Source organism: Ornithodoros turicata, chromosome 9 (genome assembly GCF_037126465.1).
Source record: "Ornithodoros turicata isolate Travis chromosome 9, ASM3712646v1, whole genome shotgun sequence".
Taxonomy (NCBI): domain Eukaryota; kingdom Metazoa; phylum Arthropoda; class Arachnida; order Ixodida; family Argasidae; genus Ornithodoros; species Ornithodoros turicata.
Genome location: NC_088209.1, coordinates 32,509,707 through 32,525,993, shown reverse-complemented (window position 1 = coordinate 32,525,993; position 16,287 = coordinate 32,509,707). Strand labels below are relative to the sequence as shown.

The following is a 16,287-nucleotide window of genomic DNA, read 5'->3' as shown; positions in this document are numbered from 1 at the left end:
GCATACGTGTAACTTACTTTTCTTTTTGCAACACGCTTTTATTGAGTCGATCATGCTTCAGCAGTGGACAAGTGGACCTGCTTCATAACAATTTAAAACCTTGGAACTTCTGTAGTCGAGACCATCTTATTTGGTAGAGCCTTCATTTTAAAAGGAACAGCTGCATCGTGCTGATTATATCACTTACTTATTATTATTATTATAACTTGAGTAAGCATATTTGGGATTCATCCGGCATCACTATCAGGAGATGGGCATTAGGGCCACACGCGAATGAATCACAAACTGTAGGACACAAGTTGTACAGGGGAGTTTGGAATGTGAAACTAAATCAGTCTTCCAAAGGTACACCCTCATCATTATTTCATGTCCCGAACGGAAAAATATGATGATCGAAGGGTCGGAATAATTGAACAAATGCTGACCGTGCCGTTTCGCAGTGTACGTCTCCTTGTAATGGGGGCTGAGGGACAATTTTTGTTTTGCTTGCTGGATAAGTGGACAGGAAGATATCGAAATCTGTAACGAAATTTCGGGACTTTAAATTTTAATGTAGCACGTATGAGCGTTATACGATGTTGAGTCATCGTTGCACTGAAAGTATAAGGGAAACACCTTGTTTACAACGCTATACGGCATAGACGCTTTGAACTACTGTTAGAAAGCGAATGGGGAGAAGCGGGACAAATTACGGTTTGAAATGGGATTGTGGATTCAATTTTTGCATGCAGTTTGAAATGGGTTACAAAAATAGATTTGTTCAGCGGTGAATATTTGAGAAGCATAGTGGTTAAGTGAATCCAGTAAGGCCATGTGAGTATCTTGCAACGGGCGCGTACCTTTCGCTGCATTAAAGCTCAAAGCAAGAGACCCGTTGTTAAGTGCAGTGCTCTGCCTATAACTTTTTATGTTTTTATTGCGAGCTGTACAGCCTATGCGTCTAAACCTGTTTTGGAAAATGGTGACTACGTCGTGAGAGAGAGAGAGAAAGGAAAAATGTACAGGATATTAAGTTCCAATCCAATCCAGTTCAATCCAATCCACAATAGTGTTTACGCAGTGTCCTCCACCAAGGCCGTCCTGAAGACTGGGAGGTGGAAGGTTCGCAACCTAACATCAACTGGTGCCGTCTGAGGTTTTCCCTTTGTTTTCGGGCAGCGCTTTCTACACGAGTGTCGGCACAGCTCTCCTTGAAGTCGGCCCAGGACGCATAGTAAACCCCAGGTTCTCATTCCTTCCTGCTGTCCTCTCTCCATTTGTCCACGTCTGTACGCCGGTCATAGCCACAGTTGCTTCGCAGCGCCAATACACGAGGGAAGTCGACGTCACGATGACTAGTGAGGTAGTGCGGCGCGGCTGCATAGCAGTAGCAGACGAGTTGTCCGTGTCCAATGAGAGCGTACGGCTGCTGACGTCACTCGAGGAGATTGGGGCTGGTCGATTGCTGCTTTGTCCGGACGCTTTTGTAAATGGACCTTTTTCACACACGCGTCGTATCCTAGCGGCTGTCAAGCGAAACATGCTCAGCGCCATCTATTGAATGTGTAGGGAACCCTCTTTGGCGCCGTCAGGGTGACAGAGCATGCGCAGGAACGTTGTGGAAAAGATTCATTTGATTGCAGAGTGACAGCCAAAATATTGGGTAGCTTCTGATGGACTACTTCGTCAGTGGAACGAGGTTTCGAGCCACGTTAAATGCCACTTCATTGCTTCTTTAATGGTAGAGTGTAAGAGTATAATAGTAGGAGAATAACGCAAGATATTAATTCCGCAACAAACTCAGCTAAAGACAAAGTTTGTGAACGACTGAGTCTGTGGCACGCGAAACACGCACTTCTCGATTTATTTTCCATGCTGAGCTTATTTCGGCAAAGTGTATTAATTCTCGACACATACACACACGAAAAAAGAAAAAAAGACCTCTCGTGGAAGCGTTTTGAATTCTTCGAAAACCCCAGTACCACGTACTGAGAAACGGGACCTACACTCTGCAGACTTCCAACTCATGTTTGTTGTGCGAACTTCCCCTCATGCTTGCTTTATTCCCGCAAGAGGAACTCAGAAATCCATCTTGCCAGAAATGCGCGCCTTGTCGCGCTCTGCCACCCTGTTGCCGCTCAGCAAACTGTCGATGATATAGAAGACCCCGCATTCACGGCTCGTTTAGCATCCACTAAGTCCTCGTACATTTCCCTTCTCTTCCCTTCCCCCCTCCCATCCAAAATGGTCTCATTTTTCCGCCTCGCACTTCTTTCATATACCGATGCCTGACTGGCTTTTAAGCGATCCCTTAGGTCCCACGGCCTCGTGTAGGCACTGTAGGTCCCCACCCTCGCACTTCAGCAAAACGAAACTATAACCCTTGATCACCAGCACTCCGACGGCGACGTAATAAAAGTTACGAGGCGTCAGAATGATTAATGCACGTGCCCAAACCGAAATGTTTCTCTCGCACGACGCGAGAAATGACGAGAATGAGCTTGCTTCTCGCTCGGAAAATGCCCTCGAAGCCGCGCGACACAGTGGCTCGCAGTGTTTTTACTCAGATAACGACGATGGCTGTTGTCTTGTTTTTGTTGCACCTCGTGTCCTGTGGCAGTCGCGATACAGTACTTTCCCCTTGATTGTCGTAAACGCAACGGGGAAGAGGTTGCACGTTGTGTATTGCGGTGGCTGGTAACGACGGTTTGGATGGGCCGTGGATTCGGAAGTTTTACTGGAAGTAAGCTTTGCAACATGAAATGAAATGGAAAGTAAGTGTTCTGAGGCTGAAACACAGGAACAGGCGAACATAACACAAGCCGCAAGGTGCAGAAGAACATGAACAATTGAAATATGACATTCAAAGGACGCCTTCGGCGAGCCACGTGGTATACTTGTTGTCCAGGCATTGCAGGGGAACGTATTCATTCAGTACACTGACGGGTGTATGTAACAAAAGAGTCAGGTGGCTTACATTGCCATTCCGCGAAAAACTGTACTTGCTTGAGCGATGTATTCCGCTGCAGACAAGGCGAGATCACAGTGGCTGCATGGCATGACACCCTACTCTCTGCTCCATGCTGTGGATCCGCCTCTCTCTCTCTCTCTGTCGCTTCCTCATCGCTTTAGCGACACTACGCATCTCTTCTTCACCGTATGCGGCTGAATGTTGCATTTACCCCATGAGGCAGCGCCTTGGCCGTGCGCCATCGGACCTGAACTGCACGGACTACATGGACTGCCCGGACTACCAGCGGGAGCGCGAGATCTTGCAGAACGGAATGCATGCCATCGACCACAGCCTCTTTACCATAGGCAAGGTGCTGGGCCCATAGCCCAGTAGCGTTCATATGCACCAAGGTATCCGTCACCGTTAGGATTTCCGTCACCGTTAGGATTTCCAGTCATCAACAGACCTCTCCACCCTGGTTTGATCACCTGAAGCCTCATCTCCATCACCATCTCTCACTATCTACAAATGGCACTGAGGCAGCGCCCAGCCGCTGGCCGGCATCAGTCCCATCTCATCATCGTCCGTTTATGTGTGTGCGCGCGTATTCCACTGCTGGAACTACCGGGTCCGTGATGTCCGTAGCTGGTATCTGTTGACGCTTCGCTCTGCAAAAGTGACTCGTGCTTTAAGTACTTTATAGAAGAGATTTATATGCGTCTGCCTGTAACAGTATGAAGAACAATGAAGCAATTAATTAACAGCGTTTAATAAGTTTTATTTCCGTAGCCGGAGCATCGTATGTCCCTCTCTTGTCTTCAAGGAGTGTCACCGATATCACAAGGGTGAAGTCTAATTTGTTGTAACCTATGCTTCCGTTTAGCTCGTTAAAATGCATTTTAATGACAGAGGTATTTGAGCCAAATGCATCAGGCAGGTTTTCTAATACAGGCACAACGCCGCTACAGCCGTTTCATACATTGTCATTTCCTGACTTCGCACTGCGCCCACCAACAGTTTCACCCAACTTTCTCGTTTCACTCAACCAAAATCATCTGCTACTCCGCCAAACAATTCCCCAAGTACTGAAATACTTCCTGCATCAAAACATAACCTGTGTCTGGAGCTGATCCTTTTTGTCGTTAGAGTATCAAAATAATGCGGTACAAAAGCTCGGTCCATCGCGGTGAACACGACTTCGTTCTCGTCTTTGCGTGAATAATGCCACGTGCGTCAAATATGCTCCAGTAATCGTGAACAAACAACGCACCTAAGACAATGGCACGAGCACATATTTTACACGCCACCGCGAATATGAAACAAAACCTGCGTGCACATTATATGCTTTTCGCTCCCCTGGAAACATTCATGCTCGGAAGAATGCGAAAGAATCACCGCGAAGCGGCGCTCCCAAGACTAAAACAGACCCATCAGCAGCAGTCGTCCTTTTCCTGAGGAAGATGCACGCATATACAGCTCTCTCGTGCTAACCGGAGCATTGCTGATGAATGTCCGCAGCTAGCTCGAGCGACAGACTGCACCTTGACTGGGCTGGCCTTAATTGAAGTCAGCCGGCGGCGTCGGACAGCCTGCCTTCCTGCTTGCGTCACTTCACGAGCGCCTCACATCCAACCTCTGCTTCTTGCATGTGGAGGTTTGTTCCTTGCATACGTGCGGTACTGGGAACCGCGTTATTTTTGCTATGACGGTCGCAGCGTTACGACATTCTCGCGTATCTCGCGGGGATCAATATGGATTGTCCGTGTTGCTAGTCGCTGACACTAACAGACAGGCTTAGGTACCTGGTCCTGATTGATGTTACGTATGCGACATTTCCAGCTCAGAAACAGAGGTCACATAAGTGTACCTCATATTTAAAAAAAGCATAAAGAGTGTAGTGTATCATACAATGAAAGCAATTCTCTGCAGCGCGCGGTTCAGTTAATTCGTTTGAAAGATCTGTGGGAGTATCCTCGAATCTTTACACGTTTAGCATTTAACGCCGTGTACCTGATGTAGAGAAGGCATCCGTTAAAGCAACATTGTGATTTAGCGTTATCGACGCCCTGATAGAAAGTTTAATGAGCAGCGATCAACAGAGAAGGCATGCACTTATAATATGCTCCTAGAAACTATAACATTCTTCCTTTACACGGGAAACAAGTACGACAAGGGCAATATGGCAGTGATATTGGATAATTCCCTGCTATACATCGTGTTGCTCGGGTTATTTATTTATTTAGTTATCTATACTGCCCTCAAGGTAAAAACTTGAGACGGGAGTGGGTTACGCGAAATGAAGAAAGAGGAATATGCATTGCTGTCGATGTTGGAGAAAAAAATAAATAAATAAATAAAAGGGAAGAAATGCATTCACGGGACGGTAAACAATGATGCACGTGGAAACACAAGACGCGGAAAAGGCTGACTGATACATCATTAAAATCATAATTAAAATGTGTAGTGCAAATACTACAATTTGATGAGCTAAAGGTGATCCCAACCTAATGCTGAGGAAGAAATGCATCAGTGAAAACGTTACGTAGTTTACATCTCTTTACCGTGACATTTGTTCAAAAACATGTTTCCACCATTGCCCTTTACACGAACGAAGGCCCACGTGTCTTTCATGCGTGTTTCGGACGCACCTGCTCCAAGCCTGTACCTCGCCCTTCCTGAAAAGACTCCGAGGAAGGTCTCCCGACCGGCGGAGTGATGCATGCTGGCGGAAGCGATGGAGGGACTTTGAAGGCGATAGTTGACAGAGGCGTCATTTAATACCCTTTACGTCGCGCTCCTAAATATTCCCGCTATTCGAAAGCGCTCAAGCGCGGCATTGCCTTCAAAGTGTTCCCTAACTAGATACTTCCGAGAACTTTGGCGAGGAAGATGTTTTCTTTGCCGGCTTCTCCATCTGGGATAAATTAAGATGAAATAAGGGACAAAAGCCGCGTACGGTGGCGTGCGTAAATTTGGGGGAGCGAATATACCGCTGCGGTTCTGCCAGGGAGCCGTTGATTCGGACGAGACATTGCAATATTTTTGTGTTAGTCTCGCACTTTGAGCTGCTCTTTTTTTACCAATACGTCGCGCATATGTGCAGTATTACTGGTTAGTTGTATGATGTTGATGTTGGCGAAAAAAATAGTAGGGAGAGTTTGAGTAGTGGTTAGTTGTATGTGTTTGCTCGATTAATACATTTAATCATTTTCCCCTACGACATTCAATAACATATGCAAATACATGAAAAAAAATTCGACACAAGCAGAACGCAGCATCAACTAGTGCATATTAAAGGGAACGTCCATCCACCGTGTAGGTCCGTCTGTGGCTTCATATAGGGTCACGTGACACCATGTGACAGTGTTGCCACCACAACGTGTTCGTCAAACGAGCGTTTGAGGTACACTGAAATTGCGCCACCAGCACAGTAACAATGTAACACAAAAATAAGAAATACTAAACGATTTCACAAAGCATTAAAACGCTTTCAATCAAACCTGTTTGATTAAAAAAAAAGTTTCGCTAAAAACAACAATCATATTTTGACGATGAAGTGGGGAAGTTTTCCACTCTAGGAGCTAAAACAAACCCCTCGCTAAACATTTCACTCTGTACCGCATTTCAAACGCGCTTGGTACAGTACAGTGCCCTCCAAAGATGCAACTTTTTTAAATTGTGTAGACACATGTCCTATTAAAAAGAAGCCACTCCGAGTTCTCGCTTGTCCTTCTTTTAGCTCGTTCGAATGGCTGCACGGCCCTTCTGAATCCAGCACTCTACGCGACGCAGTTGATTACTCCTAAACGCACACTTACTTGGCTTCAAACATCTTCAAGAACCAGCTCTCGAAAAAAAAGAGAACGAGCAATGTGGCGGGGCATGGGGTAATCAAGCCGCCGCTACCATTTGCTTATCTTCAAACTGTATCTCATCCGCATAGAGAAAGGAACCGCTTGCGAATGGTAGTCAAAAGGTACGTCAAGGTTACCCCGATGTCAATCACTGGCCACGGACGAGTGAGTCCGGACAATTCCAGTAGACTGCTCCTGTCCGCCCCTGGATCTAAACGAACGGCCCCTCAAGTGCTGTCTTCCCACACACACTCAACATCAAACGCGGTTTACCCAGACGTAGGCGGTGAATGGAAGAAATCGTGTGTATAAGCGTTACGGGAGCGCATAGAACAATATTAAAGAGGGTGGGTTCAGATGCGTCGTGGGTGAGGCTCCTCTGCCGATCAAAGTCTCCGATGTTCCCTTGAAGAAAGAATACGAGAAAGGGAAGTGTGCTTTTCCTTTGTATTACCGACGGGGAACATTAAATTATGCAGTAGAAAGGACATCTGATTTCATGTTTTGTTGATCTCAATAAGCGACTTGGAGGAGCCAGACCCTAGGCTGTAAAAGCCAATACTCCCAATCTAACCCAACAAGAAAAATACGAGACAATTGATGTTCTGAGGGTGGAACACATTGAAAGGACAAATACATACAAAGCCTCAAGTGCCTAAGAAATTAATGATGAGAGATGGAAAAGGTTAGCCAGCTGTAGGACTCGAACCCACTTCTTCTGGATTACCGGACTACCGGATTCTGGATTACCGGTAATCCACTTAGCTCAAATCCAGCTTAGCTCAATTGGTAGAACCCTGGACTGGTAATGCAGAAGATGTGGGTTCGAGTCCTGCAGCTGGCTAACCTTTTCAGTGACTTCCATCTTTCATCAAGAAAAATATGTATAGATTTCAATTGCTTTGCTAGAAATGTGGACTTGTTTCAAAATGCGAGGGAATATAACCTAAAATCAGAAGTACTTCTAAACTTTTGCTACGTTTTTAATTTTTATTAATTTTATTTTCTACAATGTTTCAAAGAATCAAAAGGAAAATAACAGTTACCAAGGGAGCATAACTCTCCATGGGCTGTTGGAGATACGAAAACTGCGGCAGCAAATATCGCGTCACAAGACGTGGGTAGAGGGAAATTTTAGCAAAAATGTGTCGGCATCGATACCTGTCTGTGCAGGCGTGTCCCGTCCTGGCATTCCTGTTTCAGCCGCAATTAACACGCTGAACGGTGGAGTTTTGGGCGGTTCGAGTGTCAACCTGCATGCTGTAGAGACAGTGATCTTGTCGGAAGACGTTGCGTGGAAGGGTTTCATTTTGAGCTCTTCTCGGGTGCTCTGACGTGAAAAGCTGCTATTATAGTGGCAGATGATCTGTAGGCGCGGCTTGGGTGGTGGGCACTAACAGCGTCAGAATGCTTGAATGCGGAGGGAGAAATATGTCTTTCGGAAGAATGTGGACAGGGAGGAGGAAACAGTAGGTGCAATTTCAGCGCACGCATACCGTCGTACGTCGAAAGGCAGAAACTTCAACGGCACTCTTGTCTGTTGCTCCCTTTATAAATAAAGGGAGAGAGAGAGAGAGACCGCAATAAATATTTGGAGTCGGATTCCCGTATGCGAATGGATTGCAAATTCAACGTATATGCGGTGTACTTCCGCGTGTAAATCTCAGTGCCCTTTTTGTTACACCCAAGCTTAGATTCAACTCGGTGCCTCGTGCAGTACTCGAGGCACTGATGTTGATGTTGATGCTGAAACACAAATGGGGGGGGGGGGGGGGAGATTGAAGTCATCACACGACGAGTTCGGCAACTCACATAACCCCCACCCCCCACCCCGAAAAAAGAAAAAGAAGAAGAAGGAAACCTCCGCCACTTTCGCTTGCACCACGTGGAACAACAATAACAACAACAAACACATCGTGGCTATGACACGGGGAAGACCACACAAGCGGTTGGCATAGGGCACAATGAAACATACGGTCCTCGTAAACTGTTTCCAATTACCAGTTTACGCTGCCAAGGGGGACGTCGGACAAAGTAGGAGACACGACAACAGAAACAGCTATATATATACTATTATATACTACTATTATACTACTCTGTATAAAATACACATGCGCATTGAGATATCGGTCAACAGGCATTCCCGCTGAGCTCAGTCGCAACCATATCACAATCGCGCATGAATGTTCTGTTTCGGATTACCCATATCAACAACAGCAAATAAATGAAGTGACGGTGAGTCAGGAAATGTGAAATTTAGTTTGTGGCTCACTACACCATGGCTCACCAGGGAAAGCCCACACAAACATTTGGGAAGTAACGTAGAGGTGGTCTCAAATAATTATTTCCCGTACTCCGACTATGCGAATGATGCTGTGAAAACCTCCATAGTATCCCAAAATGGGCTGCATTTCATTGACGCTAAGAAATGCTAACCTGGATGTCATGATATAAAGCATTTCTTAGCGTCAATGAAATGCAGCCCATTTTGGGATACTATGGAGGTTTTCACAGCATCATTCGCATAGTCGGAGTACGGGAAATAATTATACTGTACTGGTGTGCATAAGCAAGCAAGCCCTGTCAAGGCTAACCTCTCCTTAGCCCTGTGGAAACCTCCGTAGTAACTCAAGATAGGCTGCATTTCATTGACGCTAAGAGATGCTAACGTGGATGTCATGTACATACAAAGCTTACTAGGCTTTATAGCTTGAGGACGAGTATCCACCGCCTCCGTATCGTATTGTACTCGTATGCATAAGCAAGCAAGCAAGTCCTGTCTTGGCTACAACAACAGCACATATTTTCCCCACTATAATACGCGGAGCAGTTCATATGCACACGCATAGTGCTTGGTGTATCGCTGAATTCCCGAACAACTGTGACATCCCTACTGAATTTACACAACCTGCGTGATGCCAACTGCTTTCTTCATGTATAGGAGTTTAACCACGATGGCAGCTACAAAGAGGCTTTTACTCAGAAACTTTGAGTGCTCGGATACAGAACCCATTTTTCCTTTCCTGATTCTTTTAGGGTCCCCGGGGGAAAGTGAGGAAAAATTGAGAGAAAGAAGGATATTCTTCTAAGAGGGCGAACTGCTCTAATGAGATCACGCGCCCCCTAAAGCTGTTCGGCAAACCACGGATGTCCGGGAATTACCGATCTCCCTTCGGAAAACGCAGGTTCTGTCTGTGCTTCTCCCGCGGTTATGTGTTTCAACTCTGAATAATAGATGGAAGAAAGTCGGCGGCATCCCACTGTAATTGAATGTCGGTGCTAAAATTGGCTTTCTGCTTCTTTCTGCCGCAGAGCATCGCCGATTTCGAATGGCGATGGAATTCGGTTTCGAGCGGAGGCGAATATGTCCAGTGTTCCTGCACGAGTTCTCGACTTCTTTTTCGGAAGAAAGGCTTCTTCGCGTTCAAAGCGCGTTCAAATATTCCCTCTCGTTCCTCTATGTGTATATTCATCTATGTATTTTCATTTGTTTTGGTAAAATAAATAAATGTCAAATGTCAAATAAAGAAGCAAAACGAAATTTTCAATAATGTAGGTCATCGTGTGGCAATTGAAAGCTTGGAACAGGGCACCACTAGCCTTTTTATCATTCAAGATTTTTCAATGTAGCATGGTCAGCAACAATGTTCTCACTTGCCTTTCTGAACATCAAAAACTTCAAACGAGAAGTGACATATGAACGGCAAAAACTGATTATATTAGGTCTCAATTAGATTAGTCGCATGCTTCTCCTGCGGGTATATTGCGTTCTCAAATATGATTCCTCACTTTGCTTTTGATATTTCGGTGAGATTTGGTAAATATAAGAAAACAAGCAAAGCACGCGATACAAGAAGTGAATTCAGACGAGTGAATTTGGGCATTCGAGTTTGAAACAAGAACACTTATTGATATTGTGTCTCCCAGTCATGCTTTGAAATTGCAAGTAGTGTATGTTTTCATGGATAGTAGTACCTAGACGTTTACGGACACACATGTCAGAAGAAATAAGGTAAAGCTGACGGGCATCAGTCTTAATGCACAAGACCCACTTAATGATGGGCAGCCCTTCGAGGCACAGACTCGTCCCCCAAACTTCAAAAGTAATGCACTATAAATGAGTGGGATGTAGACGTGAACTTCATCTTTTTCTTCTTCTTTTTTTTTTTTTTTGAAGAGAAGCAAGCCAAATTGGCCGACCTCTCTCAACACTTAAAAACAACAACAGCAGGTCATCCGGTCACAAGTCATCCTGCACACTAAGTTTATGATGACGATGACTGGCGAATTCCTTGGCGCACAAGCAACACATACTAGGTGATTCACACTTCATAATGTATAACGCCTTTCTTTCTTATGATAATTTGTAATCTTGGTACGAAACACGTACTCATGTAGAAGTTACAAAAAATCCAGTCAGCGTTGAACACCAAACCCTGTAAAATGCTCCCGAAAATGTAGGGAGAGAGAGAAAAAAAAGCGAAAACAGACTAAATGCCCGTTGGTCAAATTGCGCGAAACTGTGCTCTTATATTTTGGCCCCTTTGTTTCTCTTTTAGGATTCGCTTTCTCTGCTCTTGTTTGGCTCGTTGCCCCATTTGCGCAACTCACACTGTGCCGGTATCGATTGCGTCTCGCTACTTAGATAATTAATTTCGTTTCCCAAGTAAGAGGAAGGGTGAGCGCGCACACAAAGCAAGCTTCGGATTCCATTAAAGGGTCCGCCGTCTTATTTTTCCTTTTCTACGTGTGGCTAGAAATTTGGCTCAACGTCTTTTGTCTCTACACCGCCCACAAGAGCCGGAACATTGAGATCCTGTACGGTTTTCCGGTAGTCGCAAAGACGCACTCTTTGCTTTCGTGCGTGTGCAGCGCGTCATAAAGTGCTCAAAAGTGTTGTTGAATTACTTCTTTATCGTGCACTACGAGTTTGATATACATATGCTATGCAAACCATGAATGATCACTTTTACGAAAATGAGGTGTTTATAATACGCAAGGTATACAGGGTTGCGCTTTTGGAAATAATTTTCGTGTAACGATATATACATATACTGTTGTTGTTTTATTATTATTGCTATACCTTAGATGCAATGGGGGCATTCCACAAAGGGGGAAGTTATAAGAGGTAAACATATTCATAATTCTTCACAACTTTGTCACATCTTCACACAAACAACATATTCAAAAAGAGCATTCCCGAATGGCAGTCTTCACTGGGGAACAGAGGTGGGGAGTAATGCGTTACATGTTTGTTACATGATGGTATCGCACTAGATTTTTGGAAAAGGTAATGAGTAATGGTAATACATACATTTTGACCGAGTAATGCGTTAATGCGCATTTTGACCGAGTAACAGTTAAAAATCGTGCCGCGTTCTGTTTTTGTTTGTTTGTCTTTGTTTTGTTTTTTCGATCCCGTGTTTAACCATGACCAGGAGAACATAGCGTGGGGTGTTCTCCGGTAGGCCAACAGGTGTCCAAATGGTGTCGTCACCCGTGAGGCCAACAACGGCAAGGCGGTTTTCGTCACCGCCACCATCCTTTTTCTCCTCTATGCGTTTCAGTCAAAGGAGGATGAACAAAAAAACAAAAAAAAAACAACTGTAAGACACCTGTAAAAGGCGATTTGCCATTTTTGTCTCGCACTGAGGACTGAGCACCAACTACTTCTGCGCTGCAATAAGTCAAAATATGCTTTATGCATATATGCACAAATTCACTGGCACCAGTTTGGGGAATGTGCGTTCGAGTAATTGATACCTCTAATGCAGGGCTTTATTAGGCACTTGTGGGAGAATATAATGCCAGAGTAATGATGTCATTACAGCTGAAAGTAATGGCGTTTGTGATGCCAACGTTGGGGGGGGGGGATTAAGAAATAAAAGTAATGTCCCCGCCTCTGCTGGGGAACTATAAAAAGAATCAGTGATCGCATATGAGATTTACATATAACCACATTACCATATAAAATGAACACTAGAACTGTCACAGATCTCACGTATGATTGCCGCACATGACATGAAAGTGTACATCGCATTAAAAAGAAGTTCGTAAGCAATGACTGCGCGGCAGGCTACAAATATGACAAGGCTCAAGGAAACGTTACCTTATTCGTATTTACACCATCTTTCTACTACAGGTTTCTCTCTCGCGCGCGCGCTTTTTTTTTTCATCTTCATTCTGTGTCCCTCATCAGTGTTCATTATGTGTCTAACGTGCCTAACGTTTACTACATATCTGTTTTTACATCAGCGCATTTACCGCGCTATCTGTGTTATCTACGTTTACTGCGCAACTGCCTAGTGTTTAGCGTAGCACTACATTAGAGAGTTTTAATACATCGTACGCTATCGTTTTTGCGTACGTAAGGGACAGCGTTGATGGTTCTGCGCACGCCAGTAACAGGAAGAGAAATTCGCGGGGTGCCCAGAACCACCAACGCTATCTGTTACCTACGCTATCGCCTTTGCATACGATGTACTAAAACTCTGTAAATATCTCATATCCTTATGCGTTAAAAAACTTTGTTTTTTCTGCGTTCGTTCTTACAAAATACAAAGTAACAAAAGTGTACTAAAAAGCAGTTTCAACAACGGAATAGGTTGACACTGTAGATGCGCACAGCGAAGATGACTAACTGTAAGTCTGCGACCTGCCGCGTAAAAAAAAATTATATCTACCGACCGTCATTTGAGTGCTTTTATGAGACCTCCTCGATGAGACATGATTCCATGGTCATACCAGCTCCTGCGTGGCATAGTGGTTAGGGTGGCCGCATTTCCGCGCCGAGACTGGGAGGTGACACGGGTTCGAATCCTGTCGCCGGCTGTGCTGTCTGAAGTTTTCCCTGGGTTTTCCGAAGACTTTCCAGACGAATGTCGGCACAGTTTCCCCTGAAGTCGGCCCAGGACGCATACTAACCCCTCTGTCCCCCACTCTTTCCTGCTGTCCTCTCTCCATCTGTCCACGTCTGTACTCCGCTCGTAGCCACAGTTGCTTCGCGGCTGAATTTAAAAAAAAAAATCCATGGTCATAGCTGCAACATAGTTCTCTGCTTCTCCTTTCAGTATCAACCTTCGCAAGGCACTTCAAACCATTACCACATTCGCACAAATCACTCATGCTTACGTGTTCTCCCATCAGATACTACATCCCAATGATAATCTGTGCTTCGATTATACCTCCGTTCCTCCCCAATATTTTGGCGAAGTCACGCCGCTATACCCGCTCTTCAAAAGCACGCCGCAATCTGCCTCACGTGTAACTACAGCGTTGTTTGTCTTGTCCTGTACATACAGATCACATGCGGAGATAAGTCGATCGATTTCATGACCGATTAATGCCCACTCAACCAACAGGGGTGACAGGAGGGGGCTAAGCTATTGCTCTCAAAGATGATGGACTGCAATTATCCGGTCCCGTCACGAACTTCAGGGAAGCAGTACGAGCGCCCCCTTTTTTTGACGAGAGGGGAGGAAGGCAGAAAAGGTTGCAGGCAGTTTTCTTTAAACGCGAGGTTGTCGGTGCCATCGTTGAAAGTTGGGTACAGAAAGTAAGCCATGATTGGAAGAACTTCGTGAACAGAACTTCTGATGAACATGAGAAATTGATGTCCTGAGGCTGGAACACACAGAAGGACAAATACAAACAAGCTTTGTTTGTATTTGTCCTTCTGTGTGTTCCAGCCTCAGAACATCGTGTCAGAACATTGCGTCGATCCCGTCGTATGAATGTGTGTATGAGTGAGACAAATGTAAGAGTGAAAGGGGGATGAGTTAGAGAGTTTTTGAAAGAGAGTTTTTGATGAGAGAGGTTTGTCCCTTCAGATGACGCACCCTTGGAAGTCGCTGGGGAGGTGTGTTAGCTTAGCTCAGTTGGTAGAGCCCTGGACTGGTACTCCAGAAGATGTAGGTTCGAGTCCTACAGATGGCTAACCTTTTCAGTGACTTCCATCTTTCATTATCATTTCTTCACTTTCTGTGTGAGACTTCATGCGGAGTCCCGTGACGGCTGAGGGTAGTTCCTTGTCAAGGTTTCAGTCGATTGGTTCAGGTCGTTGGATTTTTCGGATCGCTGTAATGTAATGCAACTTAAGATATTGAAGACGCAGTAATTTCATTATGTAGCTGCAGGAGCAGACATAGCCGCGGCTACATGAGCCCCACAGAAACGAGTCGAGTTGACGTATCGCACCTCCTCCCAAGCAGCACAATGTACTGAAAGTCAAGCGCAATAGGGGTGGACGGGTAAGTGGAAGGCCTTGGACAGACTGGTGAAACTAAAGAACATTGATAAGACATATACCGTCCACCCCTATTGCACTCGACTTTCGGTACATTGTGCTGCTTGGGTAGTTTCATAAGTGTGTTCAAGGTCTTCTACCTACCCGTCCACCCCTATTGCACTCGGCTTTCAGTACATTGTGCTGCTTGGGCTGACATCAACCCTCATTAGAAGATTGGTTGACACGGCCTGATAGGAGAGGATTTGCTGCGACAAACCAACTCGACCCTTTCCTGTCGAGTTCATGTAAACGCAGCTCTTTTCTGAAGTAATCTTTTAAATCACTCAATGCTTTCCCACGTCAAGCCTCATGGAACAGCTGGTCGCACCAGTGCGACCTACGTTTCCATTTTTGTTTTCTTTCTAAAAGGTGAATGTTAGATTAGATTATCTAATATTCACCTTTTGCATATCTCGACTGAAACAGCGCTGTATAAACGTTGTTATACACATATCGGCATATGCACGTGCACTGCGTACCGGCCAACGCGGGTGGCATTTGGAAAATCCCCTTTCTGCCCAAGTGCTGCATTATCCTAACTCGTAACCCCGCCACTACGGTTTCCCTTTACACCTACGCCGCACCATCCATAACGCTCGTTCGTCTGTTGGGTAACGCGTTGAAAGCTGCCGTTATTCATCGTACTCTGTTTACGCTTATCAAGAACTGATCGACTGCACTATAATTACGCCAACGTTGATTCCAAGCCCGATCACAAGAAACGTTCAGCGCAAGCGTCAGCAGACGGTCATTTGGATGTTCGCAGATATCCGTGAACACAATTCCAAACTATAGGCGTGGTATCTACCTTTATATTCTCTCTTGTCCTAACTGTCCGCTCCATATATCATCATTTCATATTTGGTGGCACACGGCTCCTTCGAGTTTAACAACGTGATATACGTGAACTGCTGAACATGAAAAACAAAGTGTGAGGGGGGCCTTTATTAGGGCGTGTATGCCCTGAAATGAGTGCAGTGTGCTATTCGAAGAACTATGGTTACGTGGTGATGGTTCAGGGTCAATCCACGCCTTGCGATCGATTTTGTAAGGTGTGACTCCGTTCGAGGTCGGACCAATTATTCGGCAGGGTATAACTTCCCAGCACTATGCTTGTGCGCTACGATATTGTTTTTCTTTTCTTTCTTTTTTTCGCGTCATGGTTGTATGGTTGTGTTTATATCTAGCAGAAGGTGTTACGCAGACACTCATAG

General features: G+C 45.1%; 1 protein-coding gene and 1 non-coding gene across 13 annotated transcripts in view; both read left to right on the top strand.

The window, feature by feature from the left end:
* The window catches only part of LOC135368658 (discoidin domain-containing receptor 2-like), a 363,200-nt gene that overhangs the window by 250,060 nt on the left and 96,853 nt on the right, over positions 1–16,287 (top strand). The gene's annotated exons all lie outside the window — the stretch shown is intronic.
* Positions 14,649–14,721, top strand: Trnat-ggu (transfer RNA threonine (anticodon GGU)). Its single transcript has one exon. It is a non-coding gene; the product is annotated as a tRNA-Thr (tRNA).